Source organism: Danio rerio, chromosome 10 (genome assembly GCF_052040795.2).
Source record: "Danio rerio strain M-AB ecotype USA chromosome 10, GRCz13ab, whole genome shotgun sequence".
NCBI classification, from domain to species: Eukaryota; Metazoa; Chordata; class Actinopteri; order Cypriniformes; family Danionidae; genus Danio; species Danio rerio.
Genome location: NC_141030.1, coordinates 9976218 through 10000284, shown reverse-complemented (window position 1 = coordinate 10000284; position 24067 = coordinate 9976218). Strand labels below are relative to the sequence as shown.

Genomic DNA, 24067 nt, shown 5'->3' with positions numbered 1-24067 from the left:
GAGGCAGAGAGACAGAAAAACTAAAGCAGAGATGAGCAGACTAAGACAGAGAAAGACAAGAGAGACTAAAACAGTTAGAAAGACAGGAAGACTGAGGCAGAGAGAAAGAGACAGGCAGAATGAAGCAGAGACAGCTTATTAATCGCGATTAATCGCATTTAAAAGACTGAAACTTGTAATTTTAGCTATTCGAGTGTAAAATTACTGTAAATGCAAGACAAATACTATTTAAATTCAAAATATAATTAATTATTAGAATTTTTGTTTACTTGTGACACAGATTTCTTCATGTGAACAACATACCCACAATAAACCATCAAGATCCTGGCTTGACAGACATATTTATTACAGAAATAAAAACACAGGCATGTTAATGCCATTTGAATTTCAAAACAAACAATGCCAATAAAGAAAACATTGATCTCCATGTTGGATTCTATGTGGACTGCAAAAAAAAGCCAAAATACAAGTATTGCAGATATGGAAAATTATAATAATAATAATAAAGTATTGAAAATCTGTGCATGCCCTTGGATAGGTTTACCAACTCCCATTCTATAAAACACAGGTGTCAAACTCAGTTCCAAAAGGGCCGCAGCTCTGCACAGTTTAGTTCCAACCCTAATTAAACACACCTGATCAAACTAATTGAGTCCTTCAGGCTTGTTTGAAACCTACAGGTAAGTGTGTTGGAGCAGGGTTGGAACTAAACTGTGCAGGGCTTCGGCCCTCCAGGAATTGAGTTTGACACCCCTGCTATAAAAGCACAAAAGCCATATATAGAAAATATCGAGAGTTGAAAAATAAAAAATAAAAAATTATTTATTATTAAAATAAAATTATAATCCACACTGGAAATGTCTCATGTGCTTTATCATTTGTAAAATAAAGACTTGCAGGTTAAGGAAACAGAATTATAGGAGGAAGTTGCCGCGGCCGTGGTGCAGATTAAAAGTTTTAAAAAGTATATGTATATGGACAGATCGGTAACTAGATAGAATAGACAGGAATATATTGATCTGTGCCCCGCTGCACAGCGCAGACGCAAAAGCCTGCTCTCCAAGGCGTGACTCTCGGCTTTTTTGACGAATACACACCTACCTTACACAAAGCCCAACATGGAAGATTGTGATTGGGTCAGCCCAATGTCAATAAAGAAAAGAACCAATGGGCTGCAGATTATGTCACACAGCCGCTCTGTCTGGAAAAGAAACATCTTACTTTCAGAGCGTGACAGCTCACAGCACTGTCAATCATTGAGGCAGAAAAACATGACAGTCTGCTGAGTGTTTTATGGGCCGATCAGATCATAAGAAGATGATCAGCCCGGCCCAAAAAGTATGTCGAAACAGCGGGAAACTGCCCGGCGTCTGCCCTGGCCAAAACAGGGGGGAAAAATAATTTAAAAAACTGCGTTAATTGCGTTCATTTTTTTACCCGTTAATTATTTCAAATTAATCGCATGCATTAACGCGTTAATTTTGACAGCACTACTAACGACACAAACTCATGCTTACACAGCTCTTAAGTTTGCGGAGTCAACCAAACGAGTTGTATTTTCCGCATGGATAACAACAATGCCTATTGCAACAAGTTGTTTTCTTGTATAAGCAGAAATGTAAGCAGTCTGACTGAGTGAAAGTATCTTTCAAAAGTGCAATGCAATGCAAAGTTTTGACTGCCTAGCTACTAAAAGGTAACTTTACATCATCCACATTGTTATGTCAAAAGTCAATCACCTAAATTTGTATAATATTAATAGTGAAATAAACACACACATTCGGTTACAATGAAAACAGTATTTTTTTTTTTTCTGCAGTAGCCTAAATAAATCTTAAACATTAAAAATGCTTTTACATCAGCTTTATTTGTAAATACTTGTTTCTACATTGCAAGACACCCCAAAACTGTATTAAAAACACAGTTAACTCCAAAAATGGGATTAACTAATTTATGTGAATGCGTTAATGAAAAATCATAAACACTATCTTAGAGGTGTGAACCTATACTGGTCTCACAGTTCGGTCACGATTATCATGCCTTCAATTCGGTTCAATTCGATATCTCGGTGCATCACGGTGCATTGACGATGCTTTCTATATACAGTGTTATATTTTACAGGGGAGGCTAGAACAAGCTGTCTGTATAAACACACAGACACACAGCACCACACTGTCTCTCATTCAAACACATACACAAACATAGACAGCACCAAACAAACAAACAAACACACACACACACACACACACACACACACACACACACACACTCACACTCACACTCACACTCACACTCACACTCACACACACTCACACACACTCACAAACTTAAGCCCTTGCAACAGGGAGAGCTCGCGCTGAGCGGAGCAGAAAAACGGAAAAAAAACGAAAAACGAAAAAAAGAAGCACTTTTCCAAAGGACCTTTACTGAGAGCTTCTCTCAGCGCGAGCTCTCCCAGCTAAACACATATTGCGAGGGCTTAAACGGAGCAGTGCTCGTAATGTCGAGCAAAAAAAAGAAAGACAGCTGTGAAACATAACCAGCTTTGTCTTTCTGTAGGAAACACGCTTTAGATCTTTTTAGGGTAGGAGGTTTTTGAGTTAATGTCGTCTATAACTGAATTTGTGGCAGGAATATCGAAAACAAAACCAACTGAACCGCTCTCATTTCTGGCGCCCCCCTGGATATACAGCACCCTTAGCATTTGCCTATGGTGCCTATGCCACGGCCCGGCCCTGAGTTGACTGAGTGTTGTAAACACTCGCGCTCACCTCCCTCGCAACAGAGCGCATAGGAGATAAATGACGTCAGTACATAATAACCAGTTATGATTATTACTGAACCGATACCGAATTGTCCGTGTCTGCATCACGGTGCACGGAAGAAACAATTCATTTTGACACCCCAACATTACCTCATTTAACTGAATTTTGCAACTTAATAAAGCAAGAAAGATCCCGACTTCTGTCAGAAAAGGCAAACATGTTGATTTTTCTCCAGAAGAATGTTAAAAACAGTAATTTTCCTTCAAACAATTGTACATTCTTTTACAGGAAAAAATATATTTAATTGTTTTACAATTATTGGTTTTGTTTTATTTTACATTAAAAACGTAATGATCAAATAAAGTCTTGCTAATTCTGTTCAATTCGTTTTTTTTTTTCATTTAAAAAAAACAAAAGCACTACAAAAAGTACCGATAAGAGAACCAATAAAGTACCGAACCGATAAGCGGTATCGATAAAAGTAGTAATACTGTTAAAACCTTAATGAGACCCATCACTATGTAGGACAGAAGCAGGAGACAGGGTTTTTTTTTTTCTCAGAAGTCGTCTTCATTTCCCAGAAAGCTTTTGGATGCCTGTAACCATAGCAACCACACACCTGGCCATTCAAAAGCATGGCAGCAGTTTGAATTTTCAACCCAACAGGAAACATCTTATCAAGTCTGAGTGACGAAAAAGGGAATTATTTCACAGCAATGTGGCACAAAGTCCTAAAACAAATCAATTCCTTTGTAATCAATGAAGCTGTCTACAGTACCAGCCTAGTAGCTTATAGATTTCCGCTTGGTGTCGCATTGCATTCAATTGGAATTTTTTTTCCTTGCTCAATGTTACTTCCTGTTCTGTCTTTAAATGTGCTGCACTGGGAACAAAAATTAAAAAAGTGAATTAAAATACAAAAAAAAAACATGGAACTTCACTCCGTCAGTGATCTTTCTGTAAGACCATTGTCTATGTGCTGCTGAACACCAACTCACTTCCCATACGAAGTGTGAAAAAAACAGAAGATGATACTGTAAATTAGGTGTGAGAAAAGAAGGAAGATTTAACTAATTGCCAAGTCTGCGATATGCATGCACAGTCATTCTATAACAGTCGCACCATTAGCTCTATTGACATAGCAAAATAGGGACAAAGCAAAATAGGTAGAGGCAGCACAAGAAAGAAAGAGGTTATAAGCACAAGGAACAGCTGATACATATTTACTGTGCAGAATGGCTGGGTGATTTAATCAGGTAGTTTGGGTGTAATACCAAGATTACATTTTTTGAATAACTATTTTAAAATATTTGTTTAACTTTTTATAACACTAACAGACATACAGTTCCAATGATAACAAAAATATCTATGTTCATATTGCCTGAACTAACATTTTGTTAGTCCTAAAGAGCAATTCACAATTGTTCACAACAGGCAGGCAGTGGAATGTATGGGGGAAAACACTAGAATGGTGGAATTTCTTTTACTTTAGCCTGTCTGACATTGTGCTTATGGCATCTCCCGTTATGACAGACATGCCCAAACAGCTCTATATTTTGAGAATGGGGCAAGAAGAACCAGATCATTTGCATTTAAAGGCACATGCACAAACTTAAGTCATTTTTACTTTGACCTAAAAATTGTAATTTTGTAACAGAAAATAATAATGAATATGTTTAGGGATGCACCGAATATTCGGCAACCGAAATTAATAAAAATGTTAAATTATAGTAATTAATAAGTAAAAAGGCCGAATAAATTTTGCAGAACAATGACGTTTTTAATGACGCGATCAAATAGTAACCCGCGTAGAGTGAGAGCGCGCGCTTTATGCAGCACTAAAGCGTCTTTTAAACAAAGAGGCTGAAACTGAAACGCGGAGTGAAAACAGCTAAAAGTACGCTCTTAGAAGCTGTCAGCGCACGATTAAGTCAGGCGGCCTCAGAACCCCTGTACTGCATCGCAACTGTGATTAATCCACGATATAAAGATCATTACTTGGATATGGGAAAAAAGCTGCGCACACGAGAAATGATCCAGGCCGAGTTGGACTTGGGAAAGCCGCTAGGTGTTGGAGACGGACAGGAGATGACCAGCGCAGGAGATGAAAACAGCACCGAGAGTAAACGGGCTCGTACTACAGATGAGCTGCACAACGACAGCGAGAGACTGTTTAGTGCTGCATCTCATGTCATCGATGAGAAGAGGAACCGACTTTCATGCGAGACAGCAGAGAAGCTACTTTTTATAAAGAAGAACCTGCCACTTTTTCTGAAGAAGTAGGCCAAGTAGGCTTATGTCTAGGACAGTTATTCATTTGTTGTCATCCACATTTTTTGCACTATTCAATGCACGTTTGTTGTTGTAGACATACAGTTACATTCTTTCAGCAGCTATTCAAGAAGGGGGCTTCAAAGATGGCCAAATAAATTTTTTTTATTTTATTTTACTAATTTATTTATTTTAAGTTATATTGTGCTTTGTTTGTATATTACCTGCTGGAATGTTGTATTTTTGTTATTAAATTGTATTTTTGTTATTTGATTTATTTCTCTGAAAAGCAACAGAAAATAGTAAAAAGCTAGTTTTTACTATTTAATAATTGTAATGGTGAAAAAATTGGCAAACTAAAAGGAAAAAAAAATGCATAACACAGAGTTCGGTATTCGGCCTTCGGCTTTCAGCCAAGCAATTTATTATTATTTGGCTTCGGCCAAGAATTTCATTTCGGTGCATCCATAGATATGTTCAATATTTTGACTTCAAACTTCCGGTCTGAGGATATCGAAGATTTAAATTGCATCTTGTAAAAAAGGGCATAATAGGTTGTTTTAACATTACGTCACTGATGACGTGCAATATTGAGATGGAGGGCAGGAAGTGATTCTTCTACATAGGAATCGCTATCAGAACATCAAAATATTTGTTTTATATTGTTTGTAATTGTTTAAATCAGCCAAAATACGAACTGAGCTTTTATAAACTTCCAAAAGCATTTTGCAGCCTAACCTTCCGGATGCCGCACGCCATACAAGTTTACAGCCATATAGTGTTAGGTGTACTTAAAGGAGAAAAAATAAGGTGTACTTAAGAAAAAAATAAGGTAAAAAAGGTCAGAGTCACAGGCATTGCTGACAAGAAACGTCACTAGACCTTAGTCTTGAGCTATAGCTTTTTGCTATCCGACACAAAACAGAGCAATGAGCACTGCAAACTGCGCAGACGACTTGTGTCATCAAAAGCAAGCAACACAAGCCTCTTCCATCATTTAAAACGACACCACTTTTATGAAGATGCTAAGAAATTACAGACCTAAACAAGTGTTGGTAAACCAGCGCAGCTACCCAGCAGTCTCATGTCATCATTTTCGAAAGCCGTGCCTTACAAGAAAAAAAACCCAAAAAGACAGATGAAAGATATGACAGACAACACAATCTCAAACACATCTCAATGAACACTTGAAGCTTGATCTACAGGCTGCATTATTTAAGGATATTTGTTACGACATTAATAGGATCTTTTGTTGTCAAGCTTGTTTTCTTTTTAATATTAAGATATTTGTTTTGAAATCTGTAATATCACAATTGTCCCCCACCGACAGAAAAACAACCAGCCTTTATATATTTAAAGGACATAATCACTAAGGAGAAATCAGATGCTCGAGACATAATCTTTAAAATAATGACATTAAAAATGCAGCAAATAAGACAGACATTTACAACAGCAGTGGCAAATTATTTAGATCCTTATCCTTATTACACAATCCATTAAACTATTTTCACGGTTTCATTTTAATTTATTAACTAAGTCTGAGCCTAAGTCTAAATAAGTCTTTATTAACGGTCTGAGCAGCATGAGCTGAATAGTCTTTTCGCAGCACTGATAGATTTCTTAGGTTACTTCGGAAGAATAAACTCGGATGAGAGCTCATGAGCTCGCTAAGTAAATGGAGAGGCTCCCTGCATGTTTTCGTTTTGATACGCGATTTGTCCCCATTTGTGCATGTCTGTCAGACAAATTTGGTTAAAACTTCCGCGGATATAACGGAGATCTGCACATAACTGACTTTATGCATACCGCAATATGCGATGACAACAGGGTGACTGCATAAGGTAAACTGCACACACTTGATTATGTAATGCGTGAACGCGTCTCACAGCGCAAAGCATAACTACACCTTTACATGTCCATGCTTAATCAGTCATCGATAAGGTCTATTGATTAAAGTGTTATTGACAATTAATAGATCATCAAGTAATCGTTAGCATCCCTAAATAAAATACATTAAAGTATATTTCACCCAAAATTTACCATAATCACCAATAAAAGGTGAGTTCATCCAAAACTGAAAATTCTGTGACTATTAAGTCACCTTTTACTTGTTCCAAACCAGATTTATTATTTTTTTTCTGATGTTGAACAATAATATCCAATAACTTGTAATGTCTTTGGTGGTTGAAAACTTGAACAGTAAATGCTAAATTAAGATTGTTCTTTTGTTTATTATTTTATTATTTATATTGTCAGACAGCTAAAACATTTAACAAAATCTGTTAAATCAGCTGCACAAAGCGATTGGCATAATAAAAATCTTATAAAATTGATTTTGCCATATTGCCCAGCTCTAGTCTGTCCTATAATGTAATGATGTATTTGCAGCCGCGAAATTACGCATGGGCTGATGCAGTGTTTGTTTACTACTGAGAAGACGTGCACGTGCACGCCAATGAGGTCTACTTTAGTGAACAGTACGTGCATAGGCTGTGAATAACAGGTCATAAAGTATAAGTATAAATATATACTTATATATATATAATATATAAGTATAAACAATGTTCAATATGTTGCACAGAGCGATTTTTTGAGAGCCAAGTGGGCAGTATGATTTGTATGCATGTTTTTGTATGTTAAGGGGATTAACAAGCAAGTTAAATATATTTCAAATAAGATGAAAATTAAAGAGCTAAGGACTAAAATGCAACATAAATTCATCCTATTTGGCGTTTTAGATTCTTTTGAACACATGTAGCATCATCAACGCTTCTGTGTTCGTTCTTGCTGTCAATCGCATAGGAAATGACCTACAAAAACTTTATGATGAACCGCTGTGAGGGCGCAGATTTGCCCTCGGATTTTGATACAAACCTGATCATTGAGCTCAGATGACTTTATGACAAACATAGAGCAGAATATAAAGACAGAACGTGTGGCCAGTATGCTGGATTCAGTGACCGGTGCACCTAGGCTCTACCCTGTTGATCTGTGAAGGCTCAAGATCTATGTGTGTGTGAAGGCTGTCAGATCTATGTGTGGGTGAAAGCTCTCGCGCGCTCGTTATAATCAATATGAATATTCCGATCAAACTGAATACAATCTTACATCAATAACACATGGGAAGCAACGCGTTGATAATAACAAATAATTATATTAGATTAAAAACCTGCCGTAAAGTTTTTGTTTAGCGCGTCACGTGTGCAGGTCAGTTTGGTGTGTGTGTGTGTGAGTGTGTGTGTGTGTGAAGCGAAGAGGGAGAGACAGAAAAGAGGAGCGATTTTTTTCGGGTCCTCGTTTATTCATCGGCTGCAACTAAAAGAATTAACCCCGAAACTAATATTATTCGGCCCTCGAGTAATAAGTTAATCTCCCTGCTATCTCTAACACAACAAAGCGACACAGCAGGAAAGGCTTTCATATGTAATATTTTTTCCTGAGGCGATTTGAAGCAAAATACACAATGGCACTCAATCAAACATATTTACAATGATAAGGATAATGGTTACTTACTGAGTTATTAACACACAGCAATACCACGTGAAGAAAGGACAGACTTTGAAGAAATAATCAGTGTGAGGAGAGATCCATGAACAAGTCTGAACATGTTCCGCCCATGCGTGCGCGGCAACAATTACGTAATTTATCGGCTTAAAGATATCGGCCTAATTTAGACATTGGATCGATAACGATAATCTTAAAAATAGCATTTATCGGCCGATAACGATATGGCCTCCGATATATCGTGCATCCCTAACACAAAGTGTTATGCATGAAAATAAATTGGTCAGTATAACTATAACGATGAATATAATGCAAGAGTTAATCTGATAATGACAAACGTTTCATTTTACCAGTGAAAAAAATGGTTTAATAATGTTGTCAATGACAACTGACAAGCATAGATTTAAACATAAGTCAATTTTAAAATTATTAAAAATTGTATTCTGATGCCATCACTTTACTGTACATTAACAGGACAAACTTAAAGTCTAATCAAGTCCACCATTCCAAGTACATACAAAATGTAGCATTTTAACCAACAGTAGACCTACACATACAACTGATATTGTTATTTTACCATATATGTGAGAAATAACAATAATAATAGTCTACTCATATTAACCTTTATTTTACATCTACAGAATTGTGAGAAAATTATGATCTTGATTAAGCAAAAAAAAAAAAAAAAACTGATTCTCATTTTAGCCCTAATGAAGACGTAGAAGATCTCAATGAAGATGTTTATTCAGCATAGCTTAAACTGAAACCTTTTATACAATTTTCATATACTGAATTAAGATGTAAATGAAGTTGCTCCTCGGCTGTTTCCACAGCTGTGCTCTGTGTGTTATGCAGTTTTGACACCCCAATGTATGAGATGGTTCTCTATGCACCACACCCATCCTTATTCTACAACTGGTACCATTTGCTAAAGACGTGATCATCTCAAATAGTGCAGATACAACAAACTGTTGACATACAGTTGAAATCAGAATTATTAGCCCCCCTTTGAATGTTTTTCTTTTTTAAATATTTCCCAAATGATGTTTAACAGGGCAAGGAAATTTTCATATTATGTCTGGTAAATATTTTTTTCTCCAGAAGAAGAATTTTTTATTTTTTATTTTGGCTAGAATGAAAGCAGTTTTACATTTTTTTTAAAAACATTTTAAGGTCAATATTATTAGCCCCTTTAAGCTAACTTGCCTAATTACCCTAACCTGCCTAGTTAACCTAATTAACCTAGTTAAGTCTTTAAATGTCACTTTAAGGTGACTTGAAAGTGTCTTGAAAAATATCTAGTTAAATATTATTTACTGCCATCATGGCAAAGATAAAATAAATCAGTTACTAAAAATTTGTTTTTAAAACTATTATGTTAATAAATGTGTTTAAAAACAAACTTCTCTCTATTGAACAGAAATTGGGAGAAAAAATAAACAGGGAGGTTAAAAATTCTGACTTCATATTTTCTATTATAATTCAGCTTTTTGGGGAAATCAGCATCAACACACCATTTAGAGTGGAAGTTGAGTCGAGGCAGACTAATTTCTGACAAAGCTAAAAGAGCTTCTGCCAGACCCGGAGATTGGCTGAATGGATTCAAAAATGGTTAAACTCAACAGTTTGATACAAGGGGACTTGTAAAATGAGCCTATGTTTAAAAAAAAAAAAAAAAAAAAACGTGGCGTGTTCCTGTAATGAACAATAGCATAAAGCACTTGCTTGCATAACAAAGCTGCAGTGAACAATCACTGAATAAACAAAATAAGCATTTGTAATGTGTAGCTGAAATGTTGAAACGAGGCATGTGCCCTATGTCGCTGATCTAGAATCAGGGTGCGGTTGCACATGAGCCAGCTGTCTCACATACCCAAGAGATGAGAAGCATCTGTCATTGTACCGTTAAACACATGGTCAGCCACTGGGCTTCTTTTCCCCCCGTTCTCCACTCACACACATCCCTCAAGTCATGCTATCTCTCTTAATATGAGAATGGCTTCTATATAATGTTGAATACACACTCAGTGAAGCAGCATTAGTGCAAGACTATTCTTTTATCCAGATAAAGACACAGACCCTTGAGCATTTCTCCAGTGATGCCTTGACAACATAACATCCACTGAGGGGCATGTTTATTGTCGAGAACACAAGTGCACTGGGACATAGAGTGTATTTATAAGGCTGACAGCTTACTAATAGGCTTTTCTGACCAATGCAAGATTAGCAATATGTTTATATTATAGCCTTTTGAAATTAATGATTGCTATATATTTTTGAAAATACATTTCCTGCATTTTTAATCAATAAAAGCATTTTGTAATTATAAATTACATTTTATTATTGTAAATTCAGTATTGAAATCAGTTATAGAAGCCACCATATATTCTCTTAGGGTTCATTAACTGATTTTAAACAGAAATACTTTGTTTTGATCAGTTTTATGCAGCTTTCAAACATGTGGTCAGAATATAAGGCAGCACAAAAGTTTTTAACATTTATAATAATCAGAAATGCTTCTTGAGCATCAAAATCAACATATTAGAATGATTTTTGATCATGTGACCTAAAAGCAATGATAACAAAAATCCAGACTTTGTAATGTAAGCAATACAAAATATTGTTTTTGGTGATGAATTGGACTTTTCTTTTACAACAATTTACCTGGGAAATATTGCAGCCAACTTAATGGCAAAAGACAAGTATTTATTAAAAATACTTCTAGCAACCAGTAAGAAAAATGTAACTCGAAAATGGCAACAACTCAAACCCCCTACAAAATCTGAATGGATGGATATTTTATTGAATGTTCAATATGGAGAGGATGACTTTCTCTTTAATACTACAAATGAACAAATACATGCAATATTGGGAGTAATGGATTGTGCTTATGCTTTTACACAGTTTAAATTATTATTGTTTTTTTTAATTAATTAGTATTTGCACTTTTTTCTTAACATTTTTCTTCCTTTAAAAAAAGAAATAAAAATAAAAGTCAAATTTTAAAAAATCAGATTTATTACAATGTAAAGTTATTTTTAATTTAAACCAAACTTCAAAATCTTCAAATCAAATAAATACTGCTTGGATGAAAATTTTGCTAAATATTTTTACAAAAAACTAAAAAAAAAAAAATAATAATAATAATAATAATAACAACTATTATTATTATTATTATCATTATTATTATATTCCTACTTAAAACTGTATTTTAAATAAATTATGAATAATTTTAATATATATTTTTTTAAGTTTATGTTGTGTTGCTCACTTTATAATGAATGTCTTGAAAACAAGTTAATTTCGACAGCAATTAAAAGCTTACTGTATGTCACATCACTTGTCAGGAAAAAAAAGTTACCACCCAGGTTTAAACCATAAGGTGTGGCTGGAGGCTCTTTGTACCAACCAGACAAACAGACGGTTCCTCCAAAGACAACAAGACTGCTGTTATGCAATCTGAAATCAAGTTAGCAACATTAATCTGCACTAATGAGAGCTGAACTCAGTAAACATGTCCGCTTCGGGGTGAAAGAATGATGTTCTGCTACAGTTAGTCTAGTTAGCATTGTTTATCATCTTAACTGTAACATTTTAAAAATCACACAAACGATATATAGTTAAGAATAAGTTTTAGACCATTTCCTTTCTATTCAATATGTACTGAAAAACACTTAAACACTTAACAATAAATCCAAAATTGGGCTGCACGATAAATTTAACAACTGTGATTAAGCTAAATCTGGATGCATATCTTCTCAGGGAAAGAACAGTTCTGTGATCAGTAGTAAATCTCCATCTGAAGGCCAGTCAACTTAAAAAAAAAAAAAAGCTTTGCAGCAAGTTGCCTTAGAGTTGAGTCAACTTTTTTACAGTGTAATTTTGTGACTGTTAGGGCCATTACACACCAAGCCGATGGTCGGCCGTTAGGCTTTTTTGGTCAGTGTTGGTTCATTTAGTTCAGGGTAGGGTTGTCACGATACTGGAATTCGGTACGAGTCAATTGTGAAGTTTTAAAAACGTCAAATACCCACTAACATTTGAGAGCATCTGAGTACATTTATAAACAGTGCTGATTTGCCGTTGTGTTCACATGCTCAACAGAAATGACTGTGATTGGCCATGAAGGTCATTAGTTCACCAAACTCACCTTTGTTTACTGAGTGCAACCACAGATACAGGGACACTATAGCATTTCAAAGTCACTTCAATCAGCTGGTTTGTCTATAAGCTGATATACGAGCGACTCGCTGATGAATCGTGGTTTTAAAACACTACACCACAATGGCAAATAAGGGCTACTTAGGAACGTGCTCAGTATTGCTCAAATGTTAGCAGGAAATAAACGTTTTTATAACTTCAGTATCGATTGGTTATGAAATCCAGTATCGTGACAACCCTACCCTAAACTAAAAGGACCAACACTAACAAACAAAGCCTAACGGCCGACCATCGACTTGGTGTGTCCTAGTACTAACGGTCACACAACTACACTGTAAAAAAGTTGACACAACTCAAAACTGTAAGGCAACTTGTTGACTCAAGTTTTAGCCCAAGTACTGCCTTTGACTCGATATAAATTAAGTAAACTGTCTATGATGATATATGGTTTACCTTATTTCTTATCTTTTTTCTGATAAAGTATATAATAATGCAATGCATTTGTCACTCCTTAGAATTTAGGTCCCTTTAAGGCAAGTGATTTCAAAGTCTGTGTGAACTAAAAGTTGACCTATTTTGGCATTTTAATGAGCTGAAAAATAATACTTAATAGATTTATACTTGAGTGTATGTCAGTGTGCTAAGTGTCTATGCACAGTCCTGTACCATGCGCTGAACACTAACACACACCTCTCCAAAAATTAACTACATGTCGCAACAACACAAGATGAGATCTGTGATTGGTCGACTGAATAACAACACAGTTCCAGAGCATTTCAGCATTTTTGTTTTAGGCATTTCACTAAAAGGACCTGTTTTCAACATCGATCAGCTCCAACTCATGACATGACCTGCTCAGCTTGTTTCCACTATTTACAGTGACCTAAAATCACAACAGTCAAAAAAACAACAGAAACTCAACAAAGGGGAACACAGAAACCCCACCTCAAACTAGTGTTTCGTTGGTGAGCAATGCAGACAGACCACAGAAGTATAAAAGCTCACAATGAAATCAGCTTTGACACAGAAGAATAAATAGCAGTGGTGTAGATATGCTCTTGACATTGGTGGGGACATACATCCCTATAGCGCATGCATAGAACAGCACAGATTCTCTTTCATGCTTTTAAAAACATTTATAAACTTTTCAACACTTAATAACTCAAATAACAATTAATGAAACGCGTCGCATGCAGCAAAAGTCAATATACATGATTTGACTGCAATCTGGCTTTGGGGAAGTATGAATGTAGAGAAATTTAAAGGGGCATGTGATGCAATTTAACCGTTTTATCCTGATTTTTTTTTTTTTTAAACCATGAAAGACAAAATCAAAACTGAATTTTGATTTTAATTGCACAACCTTGGTTAATAATATTGTTATGGTGGACTCTAAACGAACTTAACTTTAAAATCTCGACTCTTTGAAAAGTTGCTACTTATGTCCACGTCTTGTACAGTGAAGGAGGACTGGAAAAATTCCGTTTTGGCACTCCTCACGTTCAAATGTAATTACAGCTGTCATTAACAGCATAAATAGGCCCAGCCAATCATTGTCCTTATGTGTTTTGTCGTTTACTGTTTCAAAATATCTCTCAACATAAAATATATTGTGTTCAAAGGAGAAAAAAGTTTTAGTTTTTTTACCCAGATATTTAAAAAGAACATATTTTAGAGCAGTAATCACAATACCGTAAACTGTGACATTTTATCTAAGGTTATCATACCGTCAGAATCTTATACCGGCCCATGCCTAGTGGGGACACATCCCCTCCATCCATGCCAAATCTATACTCTTGATATATAGTGTGGTTAAGATGCTCTGCCCAAGCTGTCAATCTGACGTCATTAGAATTTGAATGCCACTCCAGAGCAGAAGGAAATTTTCAAAATCGATTTAAAATTAGGTTTTAAATCATTTTTTTCAGTGGATTGATTTGAACACGTTACATTCGAACTTCAGTAACAGCACTGTGATCAAATAAAAATTAATTTAGTCTATTTTGATTTCAAGCACACTTTAAAATCTAAAACAAATACTCCACCACTGGCTACTACAGTCAAGCACATGCCAGCGCAAACACATTCAGGTAAATTCAAAACAATATAAATAACTTACAAAACCAAATAATGCAGTTATGTTTGCATGTAATGCAAATTATGCATTTCTACAATGAGACGAACAAACCATCTAATTACATCTAACAAAAGGCTTAAAAAGCAAGGCACAGACAACGTCCTTGATTTTTCTACATTTCGTCGACAAAAACAGAATATGTCACATAAACAGGTTTATGTTTGCTGTGCAGACAACATATCTTTGCAGGTTTTGAGTCATGCAGTGAAGCAGATTTCAGCACACGGCCTTTAACGGGCTAATACACTGTAGCATGCTAGCATCAAATCCAAATCTGCATATATTGTGTGTTACATTCCCCTTAAAATGACATAAATATTAAATAACGCAAATGACGAGTAGAATAAATAAAAGCACGGCCGTATGCATCGCTGCCACTCATCCTACCTGTTTCTACAGAAGCTTTTTATTCCAGATAGGCTTGACATAACAGCGCTGAACATTAGCCAGCAACAGTGCTGCTGTAAACACAAACCAAACCCCGCTCGAACCGCGCATGCGCAGCCGCACTCTTCGGAAATGTTCGGAATGCAATCGAATGCTAGCCTACTGCTTTATGCGCAGTATGTACTGTATTGTGCAAACACATTTTTAAGATAGTATACCACTCAAGAACAATGGTATTCAAACAATGGTGGTGTGTGTTGTTGTCAGACTAAATCATTATGGTGCAAGTTTACCTAAGTAGCGTCTGCTTATTGTTTAGAAAATAAGCATTCATTAATAAAATAATAATAAAAAAAGATTATAATATAATTAAGTAGTAAGTGGAAAAAAAAGAAATAAGAAGTTATTTTAAAAAAAGCAGAGGAGTTGTGAAAGTTGCATTGTGGGGTACAGGTTGTTTTCAGCACATCTGCATCGTTATACTTTATATACTCTATAAATACAGCAGAAATAAAGACATAGAAATGCTTTTTTGAACATAGCTCAAAATTCAGCAACAGATGCATAACTACAGGGGTATTTTGGGAGAACTTCCATTTTTAACCATAGAGGTTTTAATACACCGAATAAAGGGAAAAACACATCTGATTGAAAAGCTTGTGAAATAATATTGTTTATTATTTAGAATATAATTATATTTATAATTTTATTAGTGAATACAATATTACCCACTGGTGACCAACTCACACCTGCAGCTTCTCTGTGATGGACGTCCTGCGTCCTCCAGCCTCCAGTGCATAGACTGCAGCACTGCACAAGGAGTTTAGCCAGAGGAGAAATGGTCTTGCCCAGCTGTTTCTCACAAGTTTTTTTTTTACTTCACTTTTGTCAATTAATAAAGGTTTTTCCTCGCCCTGTCACCACTGGCTTGCTTGGTTTGTAATTAACAAACTTCAATTGGTGCAAAATGCAGCTGCCAGAGTTCTTACCAGGTCTAGAAAATATGATCATATCGCCCCAATTTTATCCTCCTTACAATGGCTGTCTGTTAAGTTTTTTATTGAATTTAAAATATAGCTTCTTACATATAAAGCTTTAAATAATCTAGTTCCTGTTTATCTAACCAACCTTCTGTCTCGCTACAATCCAACTTGCTCTTTAAGATCTCAAAACTCAGGGCTTCTGGTAGCACCAAGATTAGCAAAGTCGATTAACGGAGGTAGTGCCTTCTCATTTATGGCTCCTACACTCTGGAATAGCCTTCCTGATAACTTCCAAGGCTCAGACACACTAGATTAAAGACCTATCTGTTTAGTAAAGCATACACTCAATGCATCACTTAGCGGGTTTCTACACAGCTTTCTGCATCTTGTTTATATAAACTATAAACAGCAGCTACGCTAATTATTCTCTTTAGTCTCTATTTTCACCTGGGGATACTTTTCCTGAGGCCCTCAGACTATGCTGAGTTACTGATTTGATCCAAGACCAGCGACGAGATGATCCCAAGGTTTCCATATCCTGGACCAGGCCGTATCCTGAGCAGCTGCTGTGGTCATAGAGGAGAGGAGAGCATGAGACTTATTCCTGTGACGCTCCAGGGACAGACGAGTCTTCGCTGAGGCCCAGCTTTCGGCCTCCGGTGCTGAGACTGCAGTTCTGCACCAGACGTTTGGCCAGCGGAGAAATTGAAATGATAGTGCCCAACTGAGTCTGGTTTCTCTCAAGGTTTTTTTTCTTCACTTTCGCCAATTGGTGAAGTTTTTTTCCTCTCCGCTGTCGCCTCTAGCCTTGATGGTTTGGGATCGGTAGATCTACACACCAATGGATTTGCTCTTCAGTGTTTAGGCCCCCAGTAGTGATTATTAAACCACACTGAACTGAGCTGAACTGAACCTAAACACTAAATATTGAACTACACTGTTCCAAGTTACTATGACCTTTTAAGTAAAGCGGCTTTGACACAATCTACATTGTAAAAGTGCTATACAAATAAAGGTGAATTGAATTAAATTGAACTTGTGGAGCTGCGCATCAATGGATTTGCTCTTCAGTGTTTGGACTTTTAGCAGTGAAAACTAGAACCTAAAGTTCGTTGACGAACTTTGATGTTGGCTTGAGAAAGCCAACGTGACTGCGCCGGGGACTCAAAGGCAGTTGGCAGGAAGCACAGCGGTTGATAAGTGGTTGCTAGGCGGTTGCTAAGGTGTTGCTAAGGCATTCCTAGGTAGTTGCTAGCGTGTTCTGAGTGGTTTCTAGGCTGTTGCTAGATGTTGCTACATTTAGTTAATTTGTCTTTTATTTAATCAGTCTTATAATTTTTGCAGTTAATATAGAGTACAGTCAATTTACAGTAATTTGCAGCGTTATATATATAGTTATAGTTATATAGTTATATATACAGTTTACAGGAAGAAAATCGCATTAAATACAATATTAGGCCGTCTTCATCACGTGGTTAATTCTGACCAATGACGTTGTTCCACCCCACTGGCCACTAACACAATGTTATAATCGTAATATTTAATTGTCATCACCTGGGTGATTGTTTTTTTTTTTGGTACAGCATAGGCCAAAAGCTTGGCTTTCATTGTCATTATCACAAGTGAGGAGAAGGCTTTTTTGCGGCACAGAATATTGTTTTGAAAGAAATATCTGAAGTAAACTTATGTTTTTGCCAACATAAAAGGGGGATTAAGAAATAATCCTTATAACCCTAACCATAAATGTGTGTATGTGTTATATATGTATATATGTATATATGTATGTATATATATACATACATATATACAGTTGAAGTCAGAATTATTAACCCCCTTTTGATTTTTTTTTCCTTTTTTAAATATTTCCCAAATTATGTTTAACAGAGCAAGGAAATTTTCACAGTATGTCTGATAATATTTTTTCTTCTTGAGAAAGTCTTACTTGTTTTATTTCGGCTAGAATAAAAGCAGTTATTAATTAAATAATAAGTTAATAATTAATAATTATTTAAAAACCATTTTTGGGACACAATTATTATCCCCTTTAAGTAATTTTTTTTTTTTTGATAATCTACAGAACAAACCATCATTATACAATAACTTGCCTGATTACCCTAACCTGCCTAGTTCACCTTATTAACCTAGTTAAGCCTTTAAATGTCACTTTAAGCTGTATAGAAGTGTCTTGAAAAATATCAAGTCAAACATTATTTAATGTCATCATGGCAAAGATAAAATAAATCAGTAATTAGAAATAGGTTTTTAAAACTATTATGCTTAGAAATGTGCTTAAACAATCTTCCCTCCATTAAACAGAAATTGGGAAAAAAATAAACAGGGGAGCTAATAATTCAGGGGGGCTAATAATTCTGACATCAACTGTATATATATATATATATATATATATATATATATATATATATATATATATATATATATATACATACATATATATATATATACATATATATATATATATATATATATATATATATATATATATATATATATATATATATACATATATATATATACATATATATATATATATATATATATATATATATATATATATATATATATATATATATATATATACACTTTATTTTCACTGTTTGTAAATAATTGTTCTTAACATTTTTGCTTTAAAACATTATAATACTGTTTGGATTTATTTTTGCACAATAAATAAAATGTGATTTAAAAAGTGCAAACATTGTCTTTGTTAGAATTTACACGTGATTACAACGGTATAAAGACGTTCAGGTCCGACCGGACCGAATGGAAAGAAATTGTAGGTTTTGAAGATGGATTATTAGTTTTGTGGCAAGGACATAGCTGTTTTTAGAGGGTTAAAATACAGATTAAAAATAAAGTTAGAATGATTTTATATTAAATGTGTTTATTGTATAATATACGTGAATGTTCGCATGGCTTTCATTTTCATTATCACAAGTAGAGGAGAAGGCTTTTTCACGGCACAGAATATTCTGTTTTGAAAGAAATATCCGAAGTAAAGTTATGTTTCTGCCAACATCAGAGGCATGTATTTAAAACTCACAGGGTAGCAGACAGAAATGCATGCGGGTCGATTCCGACGCGGATGATTCTGCATCCAGATCAGTTTTATTACGCTTTATGGAGTTCACCGCGAGCATAATAAGAATGACTGATGACCAGAATTAAGTTCAATCTTACCTCGATTTTGATCACAGATCTCTCTGCCTCTTAAAGGAACACTAAATAGAGTTGTATCACTTGGATTTGTGTATTTTCGCTGAGAAATTTTAATGTAAACAGCTTCAAATGTTGTAACAAGCACGTCTGAAATGAGCCGAACTTTCTGTAGAGCAAAAACAGTCAGCCCGGATATCTCCGCCTCTTAAAGGGAAAGTGCCTCTTTAAGGTGCAAAGGTAAAAAAAATAGTCTTCTGGCGCCATCTCGTGGACACTCTGACAAGCTTTAGGTTTGAAATTAACAAATTTAATAAAAAAAAAATATTTATAGGAAAACTGTTATTTATAATTACACCAAATAAATATGATAATTATCTTCAATTTAAAGCACATATTTTGGCCAAATTTGAGGATTGTATACTTTTTTATATGCCCCAAATACTCGATTGTAATATTTACAATTTTTTAATTCAAAAAATTTTTAATTCAAAAACTACAAATCTTATCGGCATGAGGACATACAGCAACCATCTCATGGGCAGTAGACAGCTTTTGACCAAATTTGGGGCTTGTAGCATCTAAGCCCTGGGAGGAGAAGCGATTGCTTTTTTTTGGTCAGAAGCCGGAATAATAATAATAATAAGAACTAGAACCTAAAGTTCGTTGACGAACTTTGATGTTGGCTTGAGAAAGCCAACGTGACTGCGCCGGGGACTCAAAGGCAGTTGGCAGGAAGCACAGCGGTTGAGAAGTGGTTGCTAGGCGGTTGCTAAGATGTTGCTAAGGCATTCCTAGGTAGTTGCTAGGGTGTTCTGAGTGGTTTCTAGGCTGTTGCTAGGGTCCACTGGACTGTTAATCGGAAGGCCTCATTTACATTTTTGATCAAATCGAGAGAGAGAGAGAGAGAGAGAGAGAGAACTGATTTGTTCAGGTTGTTTAATGCAGATCACTATAGTATAGTTAGTATTTATAGTATATATTATAATCTGAACAAAATTACATTATAATAAATATCATATAAAGAAAAATATTAAATTAAAATACTAATGAAACAATAGCACATGCATTTAGTTAATTTGTCTTTTATTTAATCAGTCTTATCAGTTTTGCAGTTAATATAGAGTACAGTCAATTTACAGTAATTTGCAGCGTTATATATATAGTTATAGTTATATAGTTATATATACAGTTTACAGGAAGAAAATTGCATTAAATACAATATTAGGCCATCTTCATCACGTGGTTAATTCTGACCAATGACGTTGTTTCACCCCACTGGCCACTAACACAATGTTATAATCGTAATATTTAATTGTCATCACCTGGGTGATTTTATTTTTTTTGGTACAGCATAGGCCAAAAGCTTGGCTTTCATTGTCATTATCACAAGTGAGGAGAAGGCTTTTTTGCGGTACAGAATATTCTGTTTTGAAAGAAATATCTGAAGTAAACTTATGTTTTTGCCAACATAAAAGGGGGATAAAAAATAATCCTTATAACCCTAACCATAAATGTGTGTGTGTGTATGTATATATATATATATATATATATATATATATATATATATATATATATATATATATATATATATATATATATATATATATATTTATATATATATATATACACTGTTGAAGTCAGAATTATTAACCCCCAGTTGATTTTTTTTCCCTTTTTTAAATATTGCCCAAATGGTGTTTAACAGAGCAAGGAAATTTTCACAGTATGTCTGATAATATTTTTCTTCTTGAGAAAGTCTTATTTGTTTTATTTCGGCTAGAATAAAAGCAGTTATTAATTATTTAAAAACCATTTTTGGGACACAATTATTATCCCCTTTAAGATATTTTTTTTTTGATAATCTACAGAACAAACCATCGTTATAAAATAACTTGCCTAATTACCCTAACCTGCCTAGTTACCCTTATTAACCTAGTTAAGGCTTTAAATGTGACTTTAAGCTGTATAGAAGTGTCTTGAAAAATATCAAGTCAAACATTATTTAATGTCATCATGGCAAAGATAAAATAAATCAGTAATTAGAAATAGGTTTTTAAAACTATTATGCTTAGAAATGTGCTGAAACAATCTTCCCTCCATTAAACAGAAATTGGGGAAAAAATAAACAGGGGAGCTAATAATTCTGACATCAACTGTATGAATATATATATATATATATATATATATATATATATATATATATATATATATATATATATATATACAGGGCTCGAAATTAACTTTTTTACTTGGTAGCACCGGTGCTCCCAACTTCAAATATTCAGGGGCACCAAAATAAATTTAGGAGCACCAGAAAAAATTTAGGAGCACCCACCAAAAATGAATGAGCACCGCTGCAAATTGCTTTTCAAGGGATTTATTGTATTTTAAAACAACATCAATAGGACTGACAAAAACCAGAAACAACTATCTAACTAATGCTGCGAAGACATTGATATTTGTGTGCAATAATTCTAAAATGAATGTCTAATAATTAGGCCATAGAATATTAGTGATGATGAAAATCACAATAATAGTAACAATGAATTCCATTTCACATTATGATACTGCCTTGAATGTGCATGAATGTAGGTTATCTGCTATAAAAAGTCTGTTACTTTATATAAAATAATTGTATAGTTTGCATCAAACAAAAATGAAGCATTGCAGTAAGAAATATGGATTTTGTACTGCTGTTTTTATATGCATGTAAATTTAATAAATAATATTTCTGCTACAAAACAAACAAAAGATTATAATAAATAATTCAATTCAATGATGAAAGCTGCAAAGCAGTCATCAGTAAATAAATAAAACAATAATATACACCTCAAAAAAGAATAGACAAAAGAAAGAAAGTAAAGTCTCACTTCTATCACTCTTTAAAAGTTTTGGTTTCAGTTTGTGTCAATTTAAAGGTTCAGTCTGAGATGATCTTCATTTTTCTGTGTTTGTGGAAAAGCTGGCGAGTCAGCCGACCCAATTTATGAGCAGGCAGAGCAGGATTATTGCACTAACCATCGGCGCAATACTGGTCTTTGTTATGAGCCGCAGTTTCAGTGATCTCAGCTGGTGGATCATTATTCACCACGTGACGTGTCACGATCTCTCTCATCTACACCTCAATTTTAGGTGGGGTTTGCAAACCTGTGTGCTTTAAGTTTTTACTCTTCAGCCGTTTGCATTTCCCGTGGTCATAAAAGCTCCTTCCCTGTCATCTGACAGCGGAATACCTTGAGTGATTGACAGCTAATATGAACCAATATAGCGGCAGGGAAGAGCGATTCAGCACGTTTTTACAAAAAATCAAAACAGGTCGCACTACAACCATTATCAGCAGTTGCACTAATGCGCCCAAATATGTTATGAGGTCGCATAGATTAATTTTCAGGCGCATATGCGACCAAAATGGTCGCAATTTCAGCTTCAAATGTTGTAACAAGCACGTCTGAAATGAGCCCGAATTTCTGTAGATTCAAAACAGTCAGTCTGGATATCCCCGCCTCTTAAAGGGCCAGTACTAAATTACAAAGGGCTCAAAAATAGTCTTCTGGCGCCATCTCGTGGACACTCTGACACGCTTTGAGTCTGAATTTTACAAATTTATTATAAAAAAAATATTTATAGGAAAACTGTTATTTATAATTACACCAAATAAATATGATAATTATCTGTAATTTCAAACACATCTTTTGGCCAAATTTGAGGATTGTATACTTTTTTATATGCCCCAAATACTCGATACAATTTTTTAATAAAAAAATTTTTAATTCAAAAACTACAAATCTTATCGGCATGAGGACATACAGCAACCATCTCATGAGCAAAAGACAGCTTCTGACCAAATTTGGGGCTTGTAGCATCTAAGCCCTGGGAGGAGAAGCGATTGCTTTTTTTTGGTCAGAAGCCGGAATAATAATAATAATAAGAATAAGTTTAAGTAGCATTACAGTATGTTGGCTTTCTCAAGCCAACATAATAATAAGAACTAGAACCTAAAGTTCGTAGACAAACTTTGATGTTGGCTTGAGAAAGCCAACGTGACTGCGCCGGGGACTCAAAGGCAGTTGGCAGGAAGCACAGCGGTTGAGAAGTGGTTGCTAGGCGGTTGCTAAGATGTTGCTAAGGCATTCCTAGGTAGTTGCTAGGGTGTTCTGAGTGGTTTCTAGGCTGTTGCTAGGGTCCACTGGACTGTTATTCGGAAGGCCTCATTTACATTTTTGATCAAATCGAGAGAGAGAGAGAGAGAGAGAGAGAGAGAGAGAGAGAGAGAGAGAGAGAGAGAGAGAGAGAGAGGACTGATTTGTTCAGGTTGTTTAATGCAGATCACTATAGTATAGTTAGTATTTATAGTATATATTATAATCTGAACAAAATTACATTATAATAAATATCATATGAAGAAAAATATTACATTAAAATACTAATGAAACAATAGCACATGCATTTAGTTAATTTGTCTTTTATTTAATCAGTCTTATAATTTTTGCAGTTAATATAGAGCACAGTCAATTTACAGTAATTTGCAGCATTATATATATAGTTATAGTTATATAGTTATATACAGTTTACAGGAAGAAAATCGCATTAAATACAATATTATAGGACGTCTTCATCACGTGGTTAATTCAGACCAATGACGTTGTTCCACCCCACTGGCCACTAACACAATGTTATAATCG

At 34.9% G+C, this 24067-nt stretch overlaps 1 protein-coding gene across 4 annotated transcripts in view; it reads right to left on the bottom strand.

Moving 5' to 3' along the window:
* The window catches only part of rabgap1 (RAB GTPase activating protein 1), a 149942-nt gene extending 134633 nt beyond the window's left edge, over positions 1-15309 (bottom strand). For 2 of the 4 annotated variants that reach the window (XM_087270202.1, XM_087270204.1), the window contains exon 1: positions 15226-15309. The gene's annotated coding sequence lies outside the window, so the exon portion shown is untranslated. Of the gene's footprint in view, positions 1-6077; positions 6148-15225 lie in introns of those variants that run through there. The other 2 variants (XM_087270205.1, XM_087270203.1) reach the window with 2 other exon arrangements.
* Between the last annotated feature and the right edge of the window lie 8758 nt (positions 15310-24067).